Consider the following 21,701-nt stretch of genomic DNA (forward strand, 5'->3'; position numbering starts at 1 on the left):
TGGATTAATGTAAAATTATAGGCGTAAAGTATCTCATTTGCATGTCGACGACACAAAACGAGATGATGTAGATATACTACGTGCCACCTACTACGGTTTTACGTAATTTTCCATACATGCCTGTATCTGAAAATGCAAAGTATTCGAGACTACAAGATGTCTGCCACGAACAGCAGAGAATTTATTGAACGGCATTCTCGGAAATCCAAAAATTATTTTCAACACCGAGGTAAAATATTACACGGTATCCTCTAATAACGTACTAAACGTTGTAATCAATAACACTATACAATAATGGAGAATTTACATAAACAAATCGGTAAAATGTAATGCAATTCCCTGTACGGAGCATCAATTTCGAGATAGTCAATTTTGAGAATCCCTCGGACACGCGACACCTTCTTGAATAGATCTAACTACATAATATGTAACTTCTGTGTGTGTGTACTACTCGGTATTTATAGGACAACAATTTTTGGCGCCCGTGACAGTATTACACGGCCAATTGTATACAAAACTATCAACGGCCAACTAAAACAATAATTAAATGGGCAGCACCGTTTTGTGTCGTCTTACTGCCAACAAAATTACTATAGCAAAACAAGACAATACTTGCATCAGTGTTTGATATAGTTCAGTGCTGGGCACCTTTGTTTCGATTGAGGCGAGACTGTCCCCACCAGGGTTGCCATATGCGAGTCTCGCCAGGCCCCTTGCTCTTCCGCCCCTCGCCCGGCTGTGCTTCGAAGCCCGCCGTTGCTTCCCCCACTCTTCTCACTAACGCTGACGCGTACCGTACCCGTACGGTGGGAGAAGCAAAGGCGGGCGTCGCTGCGCAACGAGGAGCGGAAAGGTAAGGGGCCTGGCGAGACTAGAATATGGTAACCCTGGTCCCCACAGTAGCGTCCACTGTCCCCTTCCAGTGCGCGCTGCACAGAGGGAACATTGGTGGGGGAAGAAAGCGTTTGAGGGGCCCCAACCGTGCCTAGCACTCCTATGAGTAATCTAATGTTTGTAGCTCTAAACAAGCGAAATGCTTAAACGGTAAATAGTGCTATTATTCATGCATTATTTATACGAAATACTAGAGAAACTCAAGTTATGTGTACCTACGGAAGAGAAGCTGCAAAAACTTATTCTATTATAATATCTACGGTTGAGCATTGAAGTTTTTCGATTTTATTGTCATCCGATTAGTATTAAATATTATTTAATAGACGATAGCAAGAGGCACCATCTATGAGAGAATTACAATATTATTCACGACAGGGTTGGTCACATTTTGGTTGAAATAAGGTAATAAATAATCATTTGAATCATCTATTTCTATTTTATAAATAACATAAACATTTTTATTTGACGTTTAAATTAACTAATTTTTTTAAAAATAGAATTCCACTTGAATCATCTGTTATTTCAATCTCTTTGCCAAATCAAATGGTAAATGAAGAAGAGGTTATTGAAGTAGTTAATGACCGAAACTAACAAAATTAATGATTAAAAAATATTAATCAAAATATAATTGGATAATACTCCTACCAAACACAACATTTCGTATTCATCCTTGTTGTGCGCGTCTTTCTACTACTTTTCACTTACTCAAAGATAAATTATCCACATAATAATAAACGTTTCGCATTCGTCCTCCTCACTTTACATTCCCACTTACCCATATCTCCTTTACAACTGCAGAATTTACTGGACGTGTAATATTTTCAATTTTTCGATAATGTTTTCAATAAAACTTTCTGCAGAAAATTGATGGGCCGGTTGTCGCATGAAAATGTTGTTGGATTTCCAGCCGTGGAAGTACACCGTATCGGGGGGAGGGGGTTTCTAAACGTGCGCGACAGCCTGTATAAGTGGTGTGATTAAAGTATCAATAAATGAAACGAATGGGTAATATCAGTCATTTGGATAAAGCGTCGCAATTAACCGTGTGTATTTGAATCGATATACACTTGTCAGAGCCGTTCGTTTCCCTCCATTTGCCGTTCCCCCGTGAAATCTAAATGCACCTGTTCGGTGGAATGACACGACGACGACGACGTCTCCGAGGTGGTAATGCTTCTTCCTTTGGCCTTATCGCGGCACCGGTTTCCTTCGCGGCTCTGGCCCGTCAGGAATAACTTCAGTCAACAAACTGCGAACGCGTTATGCAGTTGAAACGCGGTATCGAGGCCGCGATATATTTTTCTGAGTGGTGGTGTTGTCGGTGTTGCCTCGACGGTGGTGGTGTTGTGGTACACCGCCGCACCGTGCCGAGGGTGGCCGGCGTATCTTCTTTCAGAAAATTGCACGGCCGCTCGTAAAGATAAGTACTTAATTCCCTGTTTTGCCGGAAATTGTTTTTCTCCGCAACAGAGTCCATTCGGCTTTATGAATCGCTCCGTGAACTTTATACGACATGTAAAGCTTAGCACAACCGCAGGAAGGAGTTTGCTGCTCGCTAGCACCTGGTTTCGAGACCCGACGATGCATGTGATTTGTTTCCGGTTCGACCGCGGATAACATACTTAAGGGCGCGCTCTCTCTCGCTCGTGAAAACGGGCCAAAAAATCGATTCTTTTAAAAGTATAGAACCGTAAAAACACTTACTCATTCTAGCGTTTCCTCTTATCTTGTACGTGTCATCTGCCTGTGACCTTGAACGACCTTGAGTGTGCATTCCTACAGGAAAGGACAGATTATTAAAATTCCTGATTTTAACAGCTTGTATTATTAACAATTTCTGAAAATGTAACGTTGCTATTAAACTACCCTGGTGTTATACAGAGTGAGTCTGCGACCATGAATAGCCTTGAGTATTATCCATCGTCGCAGGGGTTTAAAAAAGGGTGGTCCTGATTTTAACAGCTTGTAGTATTAACCATTTGAGAAAATTTAACGTTGTTATTAAACTACCCTGGTGTTATACAGAGTGAGTCTGTGACCACGAATAGCCTCGAGTATCAACCACCATCGCAGGTGTTTAAAAAAGGGAGGTCCCATTTAAAGAGGTGAAGGTGAGCTTGTGATCTCTAAAAGAAAATAACACAAAAATACATATCTTTATGGGGTTGTGTGTGCCCCATTCGACTTTGTCTTTAAAACAGTTCACCCTGTATATGTACATCCTTAAATTTAGTGTGGAACATATTATTTTATTTGTACGCAAAGCTATTCCGTACATGAGAGTAAAAAATTGTAGAAGAAATATCAAGCAAAAATGGTAGGCGATATTTATCGTATCTTGTAGTAGTTATTCATTAATTTAATGTTAATATATTCACGTCACTTGTGTCTAGTACCATTTTCTCGTTAAAACGTCATTCCATGAATATTTGATTTCACTTAACTGGAAAATCATAAGTAGAATGATTAAGTGGCCTTTTATCATATGGTTGACTAGTTACATGATGTAGACCCCGATGGGCTCATATAAATTGAGTTTCACTGTAGGAGGAAAGGTTCTAGGCAGAACCTACGGGACACTCTGTATAAATTCGTCGTAGAAACAACGTGCGAAACATCAAGCCAATTAAATGTTGCGGCAGGCTTTAATACCGAACGACCTTGAACGGCCACTTAATTTTGATCCGACTGTATCGCTGTAAGACCCCAGTAGAAAGGCCCGAGGTCTCTTTGACGCGAGTACGCATAGGAATAAAGTGTCGATGGAAACGATGCTTGGCGTTGCACTAAGACATTAATAGCCTTTAGACACGGAGTATTTTATTACCGGTAACCTTTCGGTACATGCAATCCAGCAGTTCTGCAGCGTTGGCAATCGTTACCGTCCAAGGGTCCACATTTCCTTAGAGGGGAACGTCGGACGATGCATACTTAATAAGCGGTTTGATAGCGCAGTTTCTTAATGCCTTCTGATCGGAGCAATTAATTACCATGCCCGGAGCGTACGAAATAAATGTTTGACACATCGGCAAGAAATTCTTTTCAATCACTCATCATCGATTCCGAAGCGTCGCACGCAGTCAACAGCTTCTACTCGAACCTTACGCAACGCTCAATCTAACATTATGCTAAACTAATCTCGTTTCTCGTTTGTCTGCTGACAGTAAATTGAATTTTTTCCTGGCAATAACTCAACTCATTAACATAGTCATCCTCTCTTTTACTATTATCCCCATTTAAAGTGGAATTACTTTGGCAAAAGAAACATATTTAATCAAGAAGTCTTACTTTATAGTAAATCTTAGTTTATGTATGTATTTAACAATAACAACTATTAAATTATGGCAAGTAATTTGATTCAAAATGAAAATTTCCGGTTTGATTAAACGTTTAAAAAGCAGAAGAAATTTCAAATCATCCATAATGGGTGTTCTTATAGTCGCACAAAAGTTATAGTTGATACACAATGGATAGTACGATTATAAAATTGGAACGTAATTGTATATTCTATATTATATATAATTATATTTAAACATTTAATCATTCTCTTATTTATCTGATTTCCAATGTATCCCGGTCGGCGTACAGTCTATCCAATTCTCGAATATTGTAAAATTCAAATTAGATTAATTAACACGAACGTCGGTGCAATTAAGTCGTTTGCTCGTTCCATTAAATGATTTTTCTACGTTACCTATTTCATGCACGAATTGAAAATGTTACAGTATCGTTCCAGTATGCATGAAGCAATCGCGAAGAAATAATTGAGTGCACGCTGGAGATTATTAAATCAACGAACGTTTGGGCTCGATAATGTTCAATTAAATATCCGGAGTGCCGCGTAATCAATGCAAATTGGACATTCCTGTTTAAATTCATTTCTTACCGATTATCTCGAAAGATAAAAAGAACTGGTGGCACCAATTCAAATATCTAAATAAATTAGATACGTATACATGTATATACATTGAACCAGATCGGAAAATCTAAATCAGAATCTTAATTATCTACATGCACACGCGGAACGCATGAAAATAACATATGGCCCGTGCAAATCCCGCTTTTATCGGGAACCGGTATCTGTGCATCTCATTAGTTTATTATTATTATTATTATTTTGCATTATTGTGTGTATCTCGCTCGTTGTAACTGATATTTTACACTCTATTAAATCTGGAAAGATAGCCTGTCTTGTATTACATGATTCATAATGGTACTTCTGTCCGGTCGTGTACTACAGCAATAATTCATTTTCATCATTCCCGATTTTTTCCACTGGAAAATCTTCATTAGATACGTTCGTTATTTCCTGTACTGAAACTATATATAAATAGGTCATTTTACATTTACACCGTCCAACATAACAGGAATCGTGAATAAATTTCTAGACAACCAGTTATTAACTACTATTAATCATTAACTACCGCAACTGATTTGATGCCGCCAGCGCAATTACACATGAAATATGATTTATCTATCCAGATAAAAATCACTAAATTTATACGCTAACATTAATCTTTTGCTCTACGAATTATCTTACATTTCAACTGCTTTATAATCCTCTCTAAATAGAAAAGTGGGGAACGCGAGATTGTTCGCTAGATTTACCATTTACAATTTACCGCCTCGGAATACAAAATTCTAAAATCACTCGAAATCTTCGGACGGTGCACGTAATTTCTCCTAAGTTACGAGCTTAATATTATTATTAGACAACGGATTCTATGCAATTATGACGAAATAGGTGAAACTTAAATTCGTGAAAACGTTAGAAAGATTATTTAGGTAAGACAAAAATATTTTTACTTATCTCCACTCAACACACTTCCTTGCAAATTATCTGTAAATATTTTATTCTGCTCAAAGATCCGCTGTCTAATTATTATCGTATAATTACAGATTTGTGAGTGCTAGGTGATTATTAGTCTGCGAATCTTTAGGCAAAATGAGATTTCTCTGCATCCTTGGCAAGTAAGAGGAGTAAAACAAAAACGTAACTGCTGTTAATCTTTGTACTGATTTAAATACTCACTTTAATCTAGCGATTTGATAAAATTTTATTGGATAATGAGAAAACTAAGCATATACATATAAATGTTTGCATGTAGTCTTAAAAAGAAATTTACTCTGCTACGAAAAATAGACAGGTTCCTATTTTTATGGAATGGTATTGTGTGCTCATATCTGCGTTGTATATTTATTTTCTATTCTGGACGTTGCCCCATTTTCTGGTTTCTGTACACACTTTCGCAAACAAAGTGTCAGCAAATGATGTGATCAAACATTTACCTTTCAAACATTGTAACTCTTTCAATTCGGAAATAACTATCGGCACACAGTATTGAATTGAAATAAAGTGCAAATAACATGAGTGAAATTGCTCGTCTGTTTCGCTCAGGTCTTCAAAATAAACGTTTATAACACTCGAAATGCGAACCGTGAGAAAAACAATTGTTTCTTTCACATATTATTTTAAAACAATTTTCTAAACTCATTTTTGAGGTTTATAATATTATGAACTTACTTACTATTTTTAGTCTCAAGAAGAAAACTATGAATTAAATTCTTTAGCAAACATAAAAATTGTATGTATCCATTGGAAGAACAAGCACGTGTTGAGTAATTTATATTTTCGATAAACAGATTTGGTAAATGAAAAATAATATAAGAACATCTCTTGGAATTCTTCTGAAGCTTATAGAACGTGAATAATTTATAAAGAAATACTGTTGTAATTTGCATTTTATATATTTTGGATTGAAGTTTGTATTCTCCACATTGTGGAGAAACTACTGTTCAAAAGTTACATTAATTACAAGCTTAATGTTCGAATACTTTTTGGACGTCACTGTATATTATTTGCGAAATTATTCTATTAGCTCCGTCAAGAAATAAAGATTTATAAATCATATAAATTAGCATGTTTCTGCAGATCCCATAATATAACGCTATGATACGTGGTTTCCTCTATAAGCTTGAGATTATCGCACATATGAAGTTAGCGCTAAACTCCTGGTAACAACTAATCTGCAATGTGGGATAATATGCATGCCGGGGCTTGCATACAGGATGCTTCGTGGAATAGATACGCGCACAAGTTTAATCGAGCTATTATGCACAACGGAAATCTTAGATTGTAAATCTACATTAACAATGTTATTCGCATAAATATTTCACTCCGGTGCGTGGCTGCTTATTTTTCAGTGTTGATGCATAAACATGAAAAATACTAATCCGGTGAGAAATGTAGGTCAAAGAATTACCGACGTATCGCATTACGATAACGTACGCCGCAGTTGATTACTGTTTTCCATGCAAGAATGCATGCGCTAATTAATTTAGTGGAATTAATGACCAGCGATACGTCAATTAGCACGAGCTTGTTCAGCGTATTTCTACTCCGTTTTCCTATTTCTCGAGAACCGTCATTTAAACCATTAAACAAATACTCAGGATGAATTTATATAATTCCGGCTAAGTTTATAGAACAAATCATCTAAATCATTTTTACAACTTCGTAAATAAAGAAAAGAGTAGCATTTTATATAAGTGGTTGCAATTCATACCGCAGTATTAGGGACATTCTTAGTGATTTTCGTGCCGCAGTAATGAGCTCCTCCTTCGCTTTAATGCACGTAATGCTGAGGATTTAATTCGTTTGTTAGAAAGGCAAGAGATAAATAATAATGAAACTTTGTACAATCAATGAAAATGTACAATCATGTGAACAACAGTCCTTTCGTGATCGAGACAGAAGAAACATGGTCTTATTTTTACTTTTTATGAAGAGTGTTTTTTCAAATCCTGAGATTATAAAAATATGAGAATGGTTGACAATTATGTTTGCCTCGTCTGCGAGAATACATTCTCATTGAATTATACAAATTTATTGAAGGCAAAATATTTATTTTTTCCTATTTTAATTCTATTTGAAAAATTATTTCATATAATCATGAACCGTGAACTCTCAAAAATGATGAGAGTATCTCCGGTAGATAAATAATATGTTAAATGGCAGTAGAAGCAAAAAGAAAGAAAACGTTCAAATATCTGTCACGCGAACGCAAGGTTCCCGGCTGAATTCGAATCCTTTCATCGACAAAGAATACAAATAACTGTAGGCAATTAATTCGAGACAGGTAGAAATTGCTGGCCATTAATATCCATCCGGGTGGCGGGCAACGAAAAATAGAAAATCCAGGTTACACTAGATCTGATTTGTCACAGGACGAGGAAGAGGAGAGAGGCAGTGCGTCTCTATTTAGGTCTGCAATAAAACAAGCAGAACGCGAAAGTACAACGAAAATGACATCGACACGAAAAACTCGTTGACGGGGGCCCTAGCCTCATCGTGTCGTGTCGCGCAATAAATTAATGGCCGGTCATCATTGCGCTCATACACGCTTGTACAGGCATGCGGACACATCGTAACGCATCATTTGTCTTCTCATTATAAATGTGAGCCACCGGCTCTACCGCGCCGTGACAGTGGGCCGAAATAAATTGCCATGCGTTACGTTTGTACTTTCGTTTTATATTTAAAATGGCTACATCGGAGAGGGCTCGTGCGCGGGCCTGCCAGCCGGAGACAAATTGCGCATTTGCATAATGCCGTTATTTATTAATGATAGCGATACAGGTACTCCCGATGTTACATAAATACCCACCTGCGGCGTCGGCCAATCGACAACCTTCTAATTCGACGTCTGATTGCCGCCCCGTATCGAACAATTTATATACGTTTCGACCCTGATATCATTCCGAGCGTTAAAACAAGCCGTTTTGCATTTACCTTTCCGCGTACCGTTTATTCACGCTCCTTTCCACAAAGAAATAAGGAAATGCTAGCCCCGTCCGGTAAGGACGTGTTCTATGTCGTTTCAAAACTGTTTTACATAATGAAGTCAAATTGCTCGCGCTTATTTTACTTCGATAGATATAGGAAATTACCACGCATTCAGGCTAATGCATTGTTCAATCTTCATTGTAGTTTACAATCGTTAAACGTCTTCGAACCATGCTATCCATTTATTTAACAGCGTACTCCTACTGTGGAGCATAACGATAGCACTATTTTTAAGCAAATTTTTAAGAGTGTTGAACATTTATACAATGATTTAATTTGAAATTATTTATGTAATAATATAATACTTTGAACGTGCACTTTTGCAGAGCGTTTCACAGTTCATGGAAGAAGTTTATTCGAACATAATGATTAACAGTAGAGTAATGTCTTGATGATGTTTTTTCTGCAAGAAGAAAATCTCTATGATAAAAGTTTCACAAATAATTCGAAACAAACAAGTTTATTCATTAGAGTAGTATTGTTTAAACAATACGTCTAATCTTGTATCATGTTATCACTTTTCGGTGATCGTGGATCTCGGAAAGACTAAATTCCGCGGTACTGGGGATAAACAGCCCATATCGTGTACATCTATTTTGCATATATCGAGACATTACTGTAGTTCGCACTCAAAACGTAATTTCATCGGTAGATCTTCCAATTTGTGGTTCACTCTATTACAGTCTCGAAATTCACACTTAATTTATATTCAACATTCATACCTCGGAATTTCAATTCTACATAAAGTAATGGTAATAATAGTACGCGAAAGCTTTACCGCAGACAGAAGTCTAATTAGGTAGATTGCACTTAGTAAGCCGAATTTCTACTCTCAGCCTCATTTATTATTCGCAATTTTAGTTTCTTATTATCGTCATTTCCGAGAGCTTCTTTTTACTTTTAGCTGAAAATATTGCGGGAGTTGCCATTAATTTTCATCAAGATCCGCTGTTGCGGATGCGTAACAATTATGGTTCCTATTTCATATAAATAATTAATCTTATTAGCCAGGGGTAATTCATCTAGATTAATTATTCGTGTTACATTTTCGCCAAGTATTAAAGCAGGCAGACGCGTTGTGTTAAAATTATTAGCAGAACAATGAACAATTTTTTGTCGTCTTATTTATTACATTTGATCCATGGAAATCAAGAAAATTCGCAAACATTATTCGGTAATGTTAGTAACTTAATTTTATACAACATATTTGAGCTGTATAATTATTATTTATAATTTTAGGCGCTCTGTCAGAGTTGGTTTGTTATCAAGAAACAACATTGTCCGTTTTCTTTATGCGGAATGGTTGTTGTTTTGTGTTGTAAAATATTATCACAGATATTCTCCATACTCTGTATTCACTTGCAACCATAAAACAACAACCATTTCGCGTAAAGAAAATGGACAATGTTGTCTCTCGATGCGTCACTTTATAATTACCAAATTACTTACATATCGATACGCCTGATAATGTTCGAATCCTTTACTCCGTAATAATGTAACATAATATCTTGAGTTCCGTTGACAGGTAGCATGTGACTGACTGATCACAGTGTCTATCAGAGACTGTCAAAACACTCCCATTGAGAGTACTGGGCACCGGCTGACGGTGTGGTGGTCAGATGTGACGGTGACGAATAATGAGAATATCTGAATGCAAAACCCATTGAACAATGTTTTGACAGACGGCTGACGGACAATTTCCTGCTGCCAGTTAGATGGAGAGTGTGAATCAACTTTTACGTGTTTGCATCCTATACGGGGTGTCTGCTTTATACGGCGACACATTTATGGAGTGCCAGAAAAATCTCAATTCTACTCAATCGTGTAGCTAGCAGCTATGACTTACTAACTAACTGGTTAATCGCGAAACCTGCTAATAACTTCAGTTCTAATAATAATCCTTAAGCAGAGGAAGGTTAATTACCAACCGTTTTCAACGGAAACACATTTGGAAGAACCAGATATAAATTATTAATGATTGAAAATCACGACTTAGTGTTTAGGACAACTACAAAGAAATAAAAAATCTAAACTGTGCGGTTTTATATCGTTCATATTTTTCGAAATATCCACTCTGTGATTTTAAAACGAGATACGCTGTATAGTTTTTAAACTTACTAATCCAATTGTTACAGAATTAGCAGCGAAATGGAGCCAGTGTCGCTCTCTATTGTCAAACGACTGACTCCCGCTGCTGAACACGATTCGAACTGACGACAGCTGGAGGTACACAAAATTTACCTCTTTAAACTTCTTTAAACAACATATTAACACTTTAACAATTGTGCTCTACCAGAAGGAAGCATAGAAATAATCTTTTACATTGCAATCTTCAATGAAACTATTAGATGACGTTATTGAGGGTGACTTGTTAGTTCACATTGAAAATTGCTGTTGCCATTGAAGGTTCCATTAAAAAGTGTTTAGCCTTGTACCATAGATTTTCAAAATTATGCAACAATCACCGGTCGGCAATGTGTTAATATATTCGTGTAAAAGTTTCACTCGTCTAACGTAATATTTTATTGAAGAGGTTTAAATAAATAATTAAACTACGCCTTCCAATGATTTTGAATAAAATATTGATAAACAGGAAACAAAATGTGACCCTGTACATAATTTCTAATCTGACCAATTGAGTTTGTTGAACAGAGTTAGCACAAACAAGACACTCTCTGTCATCGGAAGACCGACTCCGATTACCGAGAACGATTGAAACCGACGAAAAGCCGGGGCGTGATTCAAAGCGGAAGCTTGCGAAGCCTAAATCAAACCGGAGCCATCGGGCGAAAGAAAAATGGCGAATATAAAATATCGAGGAAAGATACAGAGGGAGAGAGTCGGAATTGCTCGTACGAGCGTGCCAGGCGTTGGAGTTCGCGCGACTTCGTGGCGTAACCAAGATATACGAGCACTTTTCCCCAAAAAAGTGTTAAGGAATTATGCTTCGCGGAGTAAATGAGATGTGTCTGCACTGGGACATAGATCACCGGCACGCTATCCATTCTCACCACCGTGGAAATAAATACGATCTTCTTCGCGAAAGAGGCTGCTGTGCCGTGGAACGTGTTAGAGAGAAAGAAGACGAGGGAGTAGAGAAGACCGGGTGACGGGAGGGTAAGACGAAGGAATGCCGATGGTTGGAGCGGAAGAAGCGGATCCCGAGGACGGCAAGTCAGAGGGGGATAGCAAAATCGTCTCCTAGCGGCCCGTATCCCGCAGCACATCTTTCTATCCGACACTCGGGGGATCCAACGTAGCCATTTCTCTGGCCTGTTATACGCCGCCTATATACGTATCTACTACCCCCGGTAGGTACCTACAGTCAGCAAATAAATTGATCCATTACTCAACCGAGCAGTCATCTTCCTTCCTTTGCTTCTGTTCGTCCGTTCCCGTTCCCGTTCCCGCTCCCGTCGACGCGTCCTTGCGCGCCACGCCGAGCCTTTTTCCTCCTTTCAGACTTTTCCGGGAATGCTGCCAGAGATTCGGTAAAACCCCTTTCACGCCCTGCTGCAAAGACGATGATACGCCGCGGTTTACTCACCCGAGTCCGTCTACCCGGCAATCAGGAAACCGGTGAATTGATGGCACTTCGGAGGAATTCGTTACATCCGCCCCACCCCTAAATTGATTGCAACTACTCGACGAACCCGAAACCTCTTCTGATCTCGTTCCCATTAGACCGCGGACATTTGACTGATCTACATAATTCTGATTTCAGTCGGGCACGTCGCACAATGGGGCACAGTGGGCCAGAAACCGATCTTTTTGAACAAAAATCTGACGACAACTCAGCTTTTCATCGATTCAATTGGAATTTTTTTTTAAATGTTCGTGAAGGTCTATACAAACGCAGAAGCTAATTTTCTACCTGCTTTGAAAGCATTTGACAACACTTCTTCGAGTAAATGATCATTAGACTGCGCATCTTTTTATGCAAAATAAAAAATGTTTGCATTGATTGCAAGACACAGGAGACAAATAACAAATTTATTCTTCTTTTAATTATCTTATTAAGGTGAAACTAATACACTGGTGGCCTTAAATCTTTTTAATTTTAAATTGTACGTACCCATTTTTGTCATAAATGCATAAAATCCACAGTCCAATGATCATTGACCCTTACCAACCGTTTCTTTAGAAAGGAGTCTCAACATGTTTCGCGCTCTTCTGCGAAAATGTGATTTTTGATTTTTGTCCAGCTAGATTCGCGTTCGGCACCACTGTGCGTCGCGTCGATTACACCGTCCGACGCCAATTTTGCGTTTCGATAACCACTGGACGATTCTTTTTAACCCTGGAACTGCACCGCGGGTGTCAGAAACCCAGAGCGTCATTAACTCTTTGTACTTCAGCCGAGTGACACGTATAGTACACCAACAACTACGTTTTTCAGTGAAGTTACATTTTACAGCAATTACTAACTGAGTAATAGGAATGCTAAATTGAAAATTGCCGCGCAGAAATTAAATGGTATAGAAAATGACTAACATGTGTAATATTTTCAAAGAGATCTGAAATTTATGAGAAACGTTAAAGCATTGAACGCGTACCATAAACGTGCCCGCCATAAAATTACTATGATAGAAGATCGTATTGTCCACAGTATAACGTTCTCCAACAAGAGACCGTCGTAAAACAGCCACTGACGTTCAGAACGAACAATGTGAAGTAAACATAAATTACAAAAATTTCATAGCTTCCTTAAAATGAATTATTTAAGTTTTCGAAATTCCATGTTTGTCAAAATGTAGATAATATTTCATTCGCCGACCACATTCTACTGATACAACATACCTTATTAAAAACGCTGTGGAATGCATAAAAATTTGTTAAGATTCTACTAGATATGATATCACTGAAAATTAACACTCAAAAAATAACAAAGGTACGTAAAGGAGAATGTGGATTCAAATTCACTCTGATTTCACTGTATTAACTGGACACGACTGATTTTTCATTCGTTTGAAGCAAATCTCTGCTAATTATGAATGTTCTCTTTAGACTGGATTAAATTTCATCTGGAACGTTATTTTTAATGACCACGAATTGGGGAATTAATTATGCGGAAACATTAAGATAAGGTACCTTGTGTACATCTCAGACTAGGATCACGTTCTTTTCATTTACTCTAATATAAGAACCTATAGCAAATAATTGTAATAACAAAATTATTTTTAACTTTACGAGAAATTTAAAATTACTGTTTATTTTCGCTTTATTTCGATTTTAATCAAAGAAATTAACATTTCTACTCAACTTATTAGTTATTCCACATTTTTAGATCATAATTAGTATCGCAAATAATAGTAACCATATCTTACGCAATTATTCATATCGCAATTTTTATAATTTCTTCAGTATTTATATTTTTAAACTACACCACTATCACATGTCAAATTAGATACGACAAGTTGTTCAAGAAGATTTCGTTTTAGTTTGTACAACAACACGGTGCTTTAGATAAAAACTATGGAGACTCCAGAGGATAAAAACGAGTGTTATACTGGCAACGGTCTCAGCGTGCGCCGCGCCGCAAACTTAATAAGAATGGTGCACCTGGAACGGTGTAGAACTGTAAAGCTAGATTTAATATCAGTTTCAGTTAAAAGAACTATTATTCAAAGTAAATTTGTTCAAAACAAAATTATTTAAAAAATGCAGCAGTCAAGGAACTGTCCTTTAAACAAAATTGAAAAATAATTCGGAGTGCAAAGCGTTAACGAAATATTCACGCCGATCATAGTTATTAGTCCACCCTGTATAAAAGTGTATATGAAACTAACGCGATACGGGACATGGACGGAAAGGAAAGGAAATGTGACGAGGTGGACACATTTACAGTATGAATACGCGTCAAAGATTCAGAAGGGGACGCGGATGGCTGGTCCTTTGTAACGTCATGCGAGATATAAAAGGAAATAGATGGCGTCATTAGTCAGCGCGAGTTCCGGTTTCTCGTTTCTTTTTCCCCCGGTGATATTTGTCAACAACTATCGCAACGTCTTCGTCAATGTGAGCCAGACCGGCACACAATTTGTTACCTTATATTTAGTTTTTTACGTTGAGCGCAATCAACGTCCGGATCATGCCTTAATGACTCTCTCGCGTGCTTAATCCGGGATAATTCCGTCTCGCTAGATAATTTTTCTCGCGTTGAAATGATGTACTGTTTTCATTGTTTCATACACCCGTTCGCGTTCGTTAATTAAACAAGGGATTAGTTAACACGCACGGGACTTCCTGCTTTATGCAACTGCTAATCCCAAAGATACCGAACAAAAATACATCAGTTTTTATATAATGTCGTTTTAAATTATCTTTATTAACAGGAAACTTATTTTTCTAAAAATAGAAAAATAGACAATACGCGAAACACATACAGCAATAGCCATTTTAATCTGCAGATGTATTTCGTTGTCAATTTAATTTTTATTTCCATTATTGGTTGACCTAATGGTTCTATCATCAATTTAAAAGTATTTTCGGTAAGTTTTTAGTGTCCTTTGATTGTCCTTTTAGTATTTTAAAAACATATTACTTAAAAAGTATAAAATTGTTTATTATTGTAAAATATGAAGAAGAAGCGGTATGAACTATTTTTCACAAAAACCTTTGAAGAATTGTTAACTAAGTGTTGTGTAATTATAATCAAGATTAATCATATAATGCTCACATGATACAGCATGATTATGAAATTGTTGTGTGGAATGTCACGTGACTCATGCGGTACTGGCAGAGAAAGGGTAATTTTTTCCCCTCAATCTTTGATCCCCGGACACACGCGAAAACTTAATAAATTAATGTTGATTGCCACTTATTATCCGTAAAGAGAGTAATTCCATAAATCGAACTTGTATTACAACAGTCGAAGATTACGCCGCGTCGGTTTGGGAAAGCGTGCGTTTCATGCAGGTGAATCGTTAAAATGCGCGATTTCGAATTTATAAAATCGACAAGGACGAAATCACGCACTTTTTACGTTAGCTCGTGTGTAAAATTGGCTTTTTTATCGGGCACCGTCGAACGATTAAACCTGCAGTTGTTTGCATATCCGGTTTATGTTTCAATCTGGTTCCATCAATATGAATAAACACCGGTACGGGAGATAGCTTACTTCTGCATTAATATGTATTGGCAATAAATCGATATCGATAATTAAAATCTGTACCTGCCAGTGGAGCCTTCGGGCGTGAGCGCGTTTATATAAAAGTTCAATTTGTTATATGTAACTGTACGAGATGACTATAAATATTGCGTTACCCTTTTTAACTGCGATCGTAAATCCGCGTGATTTATGCCCCAGCCGTCTGTAAGAGCGTGAAGGGGTCGAGATATTCTATGTATCGTTTGACTGCGTCGTTGGATTTTCATATTTCTTTCCACTAAACAACGGCCGTTTCCATTTCTCATTTCGTTTACGTAACCGGTGATAACGTTCATCAAGATAAATTTAATGAACTGATAAATAGCTCACCGAATTTTTGTCGGGGATGTCAGAAAAATATATCCTCTAGGTTTTTTCCACGAATCTGTTACAATATTCACGAATCCAATTTTCTCGTTAACGATGATCGGGAATTTTCGAATTTTCTTTCAGATTGAAAATAAAATACAAAACTTCATTGTTAAACTTACACAAGTGATAAGTTAAATAATAAACGACAGATTTTATGCATTTATGACAAAAATGAGTAGATGCCATTTAGAACAGATTTAATAATAAATGATACCTTTAAACAAAGTCTTTGATCATCAGTAATCAAATTAATTTTATATATTTTGCTATGTAAAATCGTAATATGCAGCATAATATCATATTATCACGATCAGCGTTATTAACAACAATTAGTTGCTCGACAGCGGAACTTTAATAATAACCAATATTCAACGTGTTAGTAAAACATTTTAACAGCGAAGATAAGCAACGAAACAAACGGCGACAGCAAACGTGTTAATTTGTATGTGAAGGAGTTAATTCTAATTTCGCGAGAGAAGTCTATAAAAAAATGAGGATTTGCATAAAAATTAGCAGTGTAGTAATACCGCAGACGGTAGGCTTATCCGGTTGGTCGGAAATCGAAAACAATTCGTGGCCACCGTGGATGCGACGCGCATCTGGAATGAATTTTTCGCAAGGCACCGTGGCTGACGAGTATCGTCTATAGGTCGGCCGAGCACGAGTCGAAAAAATATTTTCGCAGGGCAGATGCGTACGGGTGGCGTTGTAACGGGGCCAACGAGTTTGAACATCAGTCACGAAAAAGAGGGATTAAAAAAAAAAGAGGTGGGAGAGTGCCAAAAAAGTCCAGGAGATGGGTTGCCCGAATAAGTGGGTTGAGTGAGTGAATGACAGATAGACAGCAACCAGACAGGAAACTGACAGCACGGCGACGGGCTGACAGCTTGCCACTCTGCCGAGCGTTCGCAACATCGAGAATTACCGGCTACCGTACGTGTTGATCCTTGTCCCATTCATCGACAAAAAAGCGAACGAACCTGCGATTTTGTTCTATCGCGTAGAACGGGATCAATGATCATCCTCAAGAAAACCCACGAATACCAAACCGTTCACTCTTTCGTTCCAATTGCATAAATATGTAGTAGGCTACAAGTTTCAATTTTGAGGAGACAGATATTCTCATTTTAACGGGAGAGAAAGAGAGAGAATAATTTATTGTTAAATTTATTATATTTTAAAATTCTAACCTTGAAATTGAAATATTGTAATAGGTTTTTTATATTTATTTGTCGTTGTGTGGGCGAAGCAGAAGTTGGTTTTACATTGCGGCAAGTTGTTACCAAGGAATACAATTTACTAATACTTAAAACTTTAGTGAAATATTTCATTTGTCAATTTTATTTGTCAAATACTGTATAAGCATTGTTCATGATTTTTCCGAATTTTTTGGTGAGGTGCGTCGTAGTAAAAAAGATTAACTATGGTCCATTGGTCTTTTAATTTGGTCCAAGAGAATTTTTGACCATTTTTAACCATTTTGTCCGGTAAAAACTTGTATTCATTATAATTTATACCAATGAACGTTCATAATAGATTTTTATAACTTCTCGTATATTTCTTTTTCTACATATTTTCTCATAAACAAATGTAAAAACATCGAGATTTTTCATTTCATGTCTAATTTTAATTGCTAGATGAATTAATGTTTATGGAAGGTCTGAACCTGCTGTCTCTTTTTCGTTTCAACTATTCACGATTTGATATAAATAAATAAATAAGAGTACGTGTATTTAAAAAGAAGTACTAAAAATATTTATTCTAAGAAATTCGAATATAATAAACAAGAAGTAACGATCTTATTTGTCCATGGCGTCGTTCTGTTTTTTACACATATTCTGTGTGCTCGTAAACACTGTAAATGCATAAACTTCATAGTCTAATAATGAAACTTTGCAAACAAGTAGAGCACCGAAAAATGTGCGTCACGTATTTTTTTATAGGTGTCCGTTTTCATATTCACGGGGTGAAAACGTCCTTTAAAACTGCGGATGAAAAAGCTGCTTTATAAAATACCATGGAAAATGACGCAAGCAGAAAAGTATGTGAAATACGAACATTACAAGTCATATTTTGAAGCTCTCCTTCACCAATTAATATTTATCTTTCCACTTTTATCTTGGTATATATTAATACATTTCCCAAAAAAAATACTTACAAGTTATTTAAGCTACACCGGCATTATATAGGTATTTATAACAAATTTTTCACAAAAATTCTCAAGCATTTTTATAATTTAACACTTTGATCTTCCAAAGCTAATGAATTTAAAAAAAACCAGTGAATTTACATAAAATTTCATTTCTTAACGTAATCACTTTCGTAGATCGAAAATAATTAAAAACTGTATCAAACTATAAAATTTGGCATTGTTAATCGTTATGTTGTTTTTCACTAGCTATTACGTCTAGGTATTACAATGAAAGATAATTTCACATAAGAAGGTATCTTATTAATAATGGCTTTGAATCTACCTAAATCAAGAGCTAGAAAATAGGTTCTTAAAATATTTAAAACTCCCTTTAGATTTCCTGGTATCGTTAATACGTTTGAAAATGACCAAAGCGACGTTTTATCAATTTGCCCCCAAATGCTATACTTTTCGAAACTGCTAAAGTTTTATGTAGGTCAATTTTGTATGTAGATATTCGTCTAAGTTTACAATACTTGAATTTTCGAAGCGATACACAGTACAAGCAACAAACGACACAACTTTCTGACGCAGTCATTGACTTTGTGCAAAACGAATTACAGGGATAACGATTCCTACGCGAACGTCATCGGTCGGAATAGGAGCGACGGTTCCATGAAAGTATGGGTTACTGTCAAAAGTAAACCAACGTAAGGTATACTTATGACTACAAATTACGTATAATTCCGACGGCCGTAACAACGTAACAACGGGTGGATACATAATTATTCAGCGTAATCACTAAGACTTCGGAACGCTGCACTACCTTTTTAAAATTGCGCTTAAATTACAGTCATATGGCATTTGACGAATATCAGTCACGTGTCCCGCGCTAAATGCACACTCAGATAGGAGCAGACGTTCGACATATCGCTCAAACGGTAATGGCCACTCCATATTTAACAGGTAAATGGAAAACTGTCCAGGAAAAACATTCTAACAGTTCGCGATTTTTCTTTGTACTGAATCAACAAGAACATACATACATACATACATACATTTATTTATTTAATGTTGCTTCAGTTGGGAAGACACAACCGTCACAAGACGTGACTGTCGATGATTTGTTAAATGATATACAGGGTGTCCCAAAAATGTTGTACTTGAAAGGAGGGACTCCTGAGGTAATTTGAAGTAACTTTGTCTTTTGCGAAAATGTTCTTCGCGGCTTTGTTAAGGAGTTATTAACAAAAAACACGGACCAATCAGGGCGCGGCTATTGAGCCGGAATCCGTCCATGGTAGCCGCGACCTGATTGGTCCGTGTTTTTCATTAAAAACTCCTTCACAAAGCCGCGGAGAACATTTTCGCAAAGGAAAGAGTTTCTTCAAATTACCTCAAGAATCTGCCCTTTCAAGTACAACACTTTTATTGTACTAATAAATTGTTCATACTTGTTTGAAAGTGTTCGTAGTATCGTTCAAGTCAAGTAGATGAATTTATTTGAATAAAAACCTGTTACAGTAAACACGTCAAGGGCTTCTGAAAGTCAACTTTGATTTTTTAAATGGAACCATACATGTACCATATTTTCTGATGCACCAATCGATGCAGCTCATTGTTTTGGCTCTACAATGTACACAGGATAATTCACTGAAAGAATCATTAATGAAATTGTATCTTTGGTTCTAATATTCGAGTCTTAAAAATTCCAGCATAATGTACGTACATACTGTGTGCTTGCTGGAGTGTAACATTCTTTTATGTATTTCTGGAATGGAACAGCACCGATTTGAAAAAATCTGTGTTGCCCGATTAAATTGTAAAGTCTACGAGTCGCTAATTGCGAAATTAACCGATAATTGTAAACTACAACGAACGCCGAATAACCGAACGAGTATTATAAAACGCACGAATCTGGTAAACATAAAAATATCTGTGTAAATAATTTCGCCAACTTGCGGGTTAATTTCCACAGTGACTCAAGTGGAAACAATTAATGAACGTTAACTTTAATGAACGCTTGTAAGTTTTTATTTAATTACATCGAGACTAAACGTCACACGATTTAATCAGTCCGTGGACGTGCTCATTAAAATTGTGCGAAAACGGAAGTGCAAGGAACTCACAAATTGCAAGGAGCATGTTCGCTCTAAGACATGATACAAGCATTTTCACGACTTCGTACCGGCCATATTTTACCGGATAAATCTAGGGGAACCGTGGCGTCAAGTATATCTACATCTTGAAGTATTTTTCCACGAATCCGTTGCATTTTCCCATTCGTCTAGCGTAATTAAATCGACGTTCAAAAGTATTCTACATTCTCAGAACAGATACCTCTTATTCTATTGCACCTCGGTGCTAGATCACTAGATGATCGCGATTAGATTACTAACGAGGAAAAATTATATGTGAAGCGTATGACGCACATGTCTGAACTGTAACCTGTATTTCCAGAAAAAATGACAGCGTCGGTCTTACTTTACATTCAGTGTGTGTTGATTTTACGATTATAAAATTCATATATGCATGGCCGTGTAATTAAATAGAATGCTAATAAATTTCTCATTAGTAGCAATATCGTCGACACAATATTTTATTATAGTAATAGGGTCAAGTGACGACAGTAAGCGTAGCAAAGTCGATTTTTCATATTAGATATTATACCATCATATATTTTCCAAATAAAATCTTGATTTAACAACGAAACATTGCCGATATTTAAATTCTGATAACTTCGTAAAAATTTTTAAATATAGTGTCAGGTGATGATGCAATAATCTAACAAGATATGAACAGATCTTGGATCAATTATGTTCTTGAAAAAAATAAATGTGTAGATGGCATTCTTTTTATTCAGCTTTTCAATTTTTTTAATGGTAGGAGGCTGAGTGTTTTATGAAACGATTCATGAAAAAGGCGAATAATAGATTTTCAATGAAACATTCTAATAATTTAATAGGAATTTTTAAAAAGTTGTTAGTTTTATCTTTAGAAAGAAACTTCTAGCTTAGGAAAAGCAGTTACGAATTTTTATTTCTGGGAGTTAACAACCTGACGGTTTCAAAACAAATTTTAGATGTGTAAACGTAAAGATGTTATGTTAGAAAATTGTTATGAACAGTTATTTTAACAAAATTAAATAGAACATCCTCGCTTTTTAACATGTTTAACAGTTGGAAAACGTTTTAGGAACTTTCCAACTGACTCAAAATAAGCAAAGCCTGAATTAGTGGCTTCCACTATTTATTGGCGTAGATTAGGTATAATAGGTGCGATAGGGTAATGAAGTATTTTTACATGCA

General features: G+C 36.6%; 1 long non-coding RNA gene across 1 annotated transcript in view; it reads left to right on the forward strand.

Moving 5' to 3' along the window:
• Nucleotides 1–19,641, forward strand: part of LOC143213538 (uncharacterized) — a 118,008-nt gene extending 98,367 nt beyond the window's left edge. Inside the window, exons 3-4 of the long non-coding RNA XR_013009991.1 lie at nucleotides 10,876–10,966; nucleotides 11,393–19,641. This is a non-coding gene — a long non-coding RNA (uncharacterized LOC143213538). The remainder of the gene's footprint in view (nucleotides 1–10,875; nucleotides 10,967–11,392) is intronic.
• The last annotated feature ends 2,060 nt before the right edge of the window (nucleotides 19,642–21,701 follow it).

This window comes from Lasioglossum baleicum, chromosome 11 (assembly GCF_051020765.1).
Source record: "Lasioglossum baleicum chromosome 11, iyLasBale1, whole genome shotgun sequence".
In the NCBI taxonomy this organism is placed as follows: domain Eukaryota; kingdom Metazoa; phylum Arthropoda; class Insecta; order Hymenoptera; family Halictidae; genus Lasioglossum; species Lasioglossum baleicum.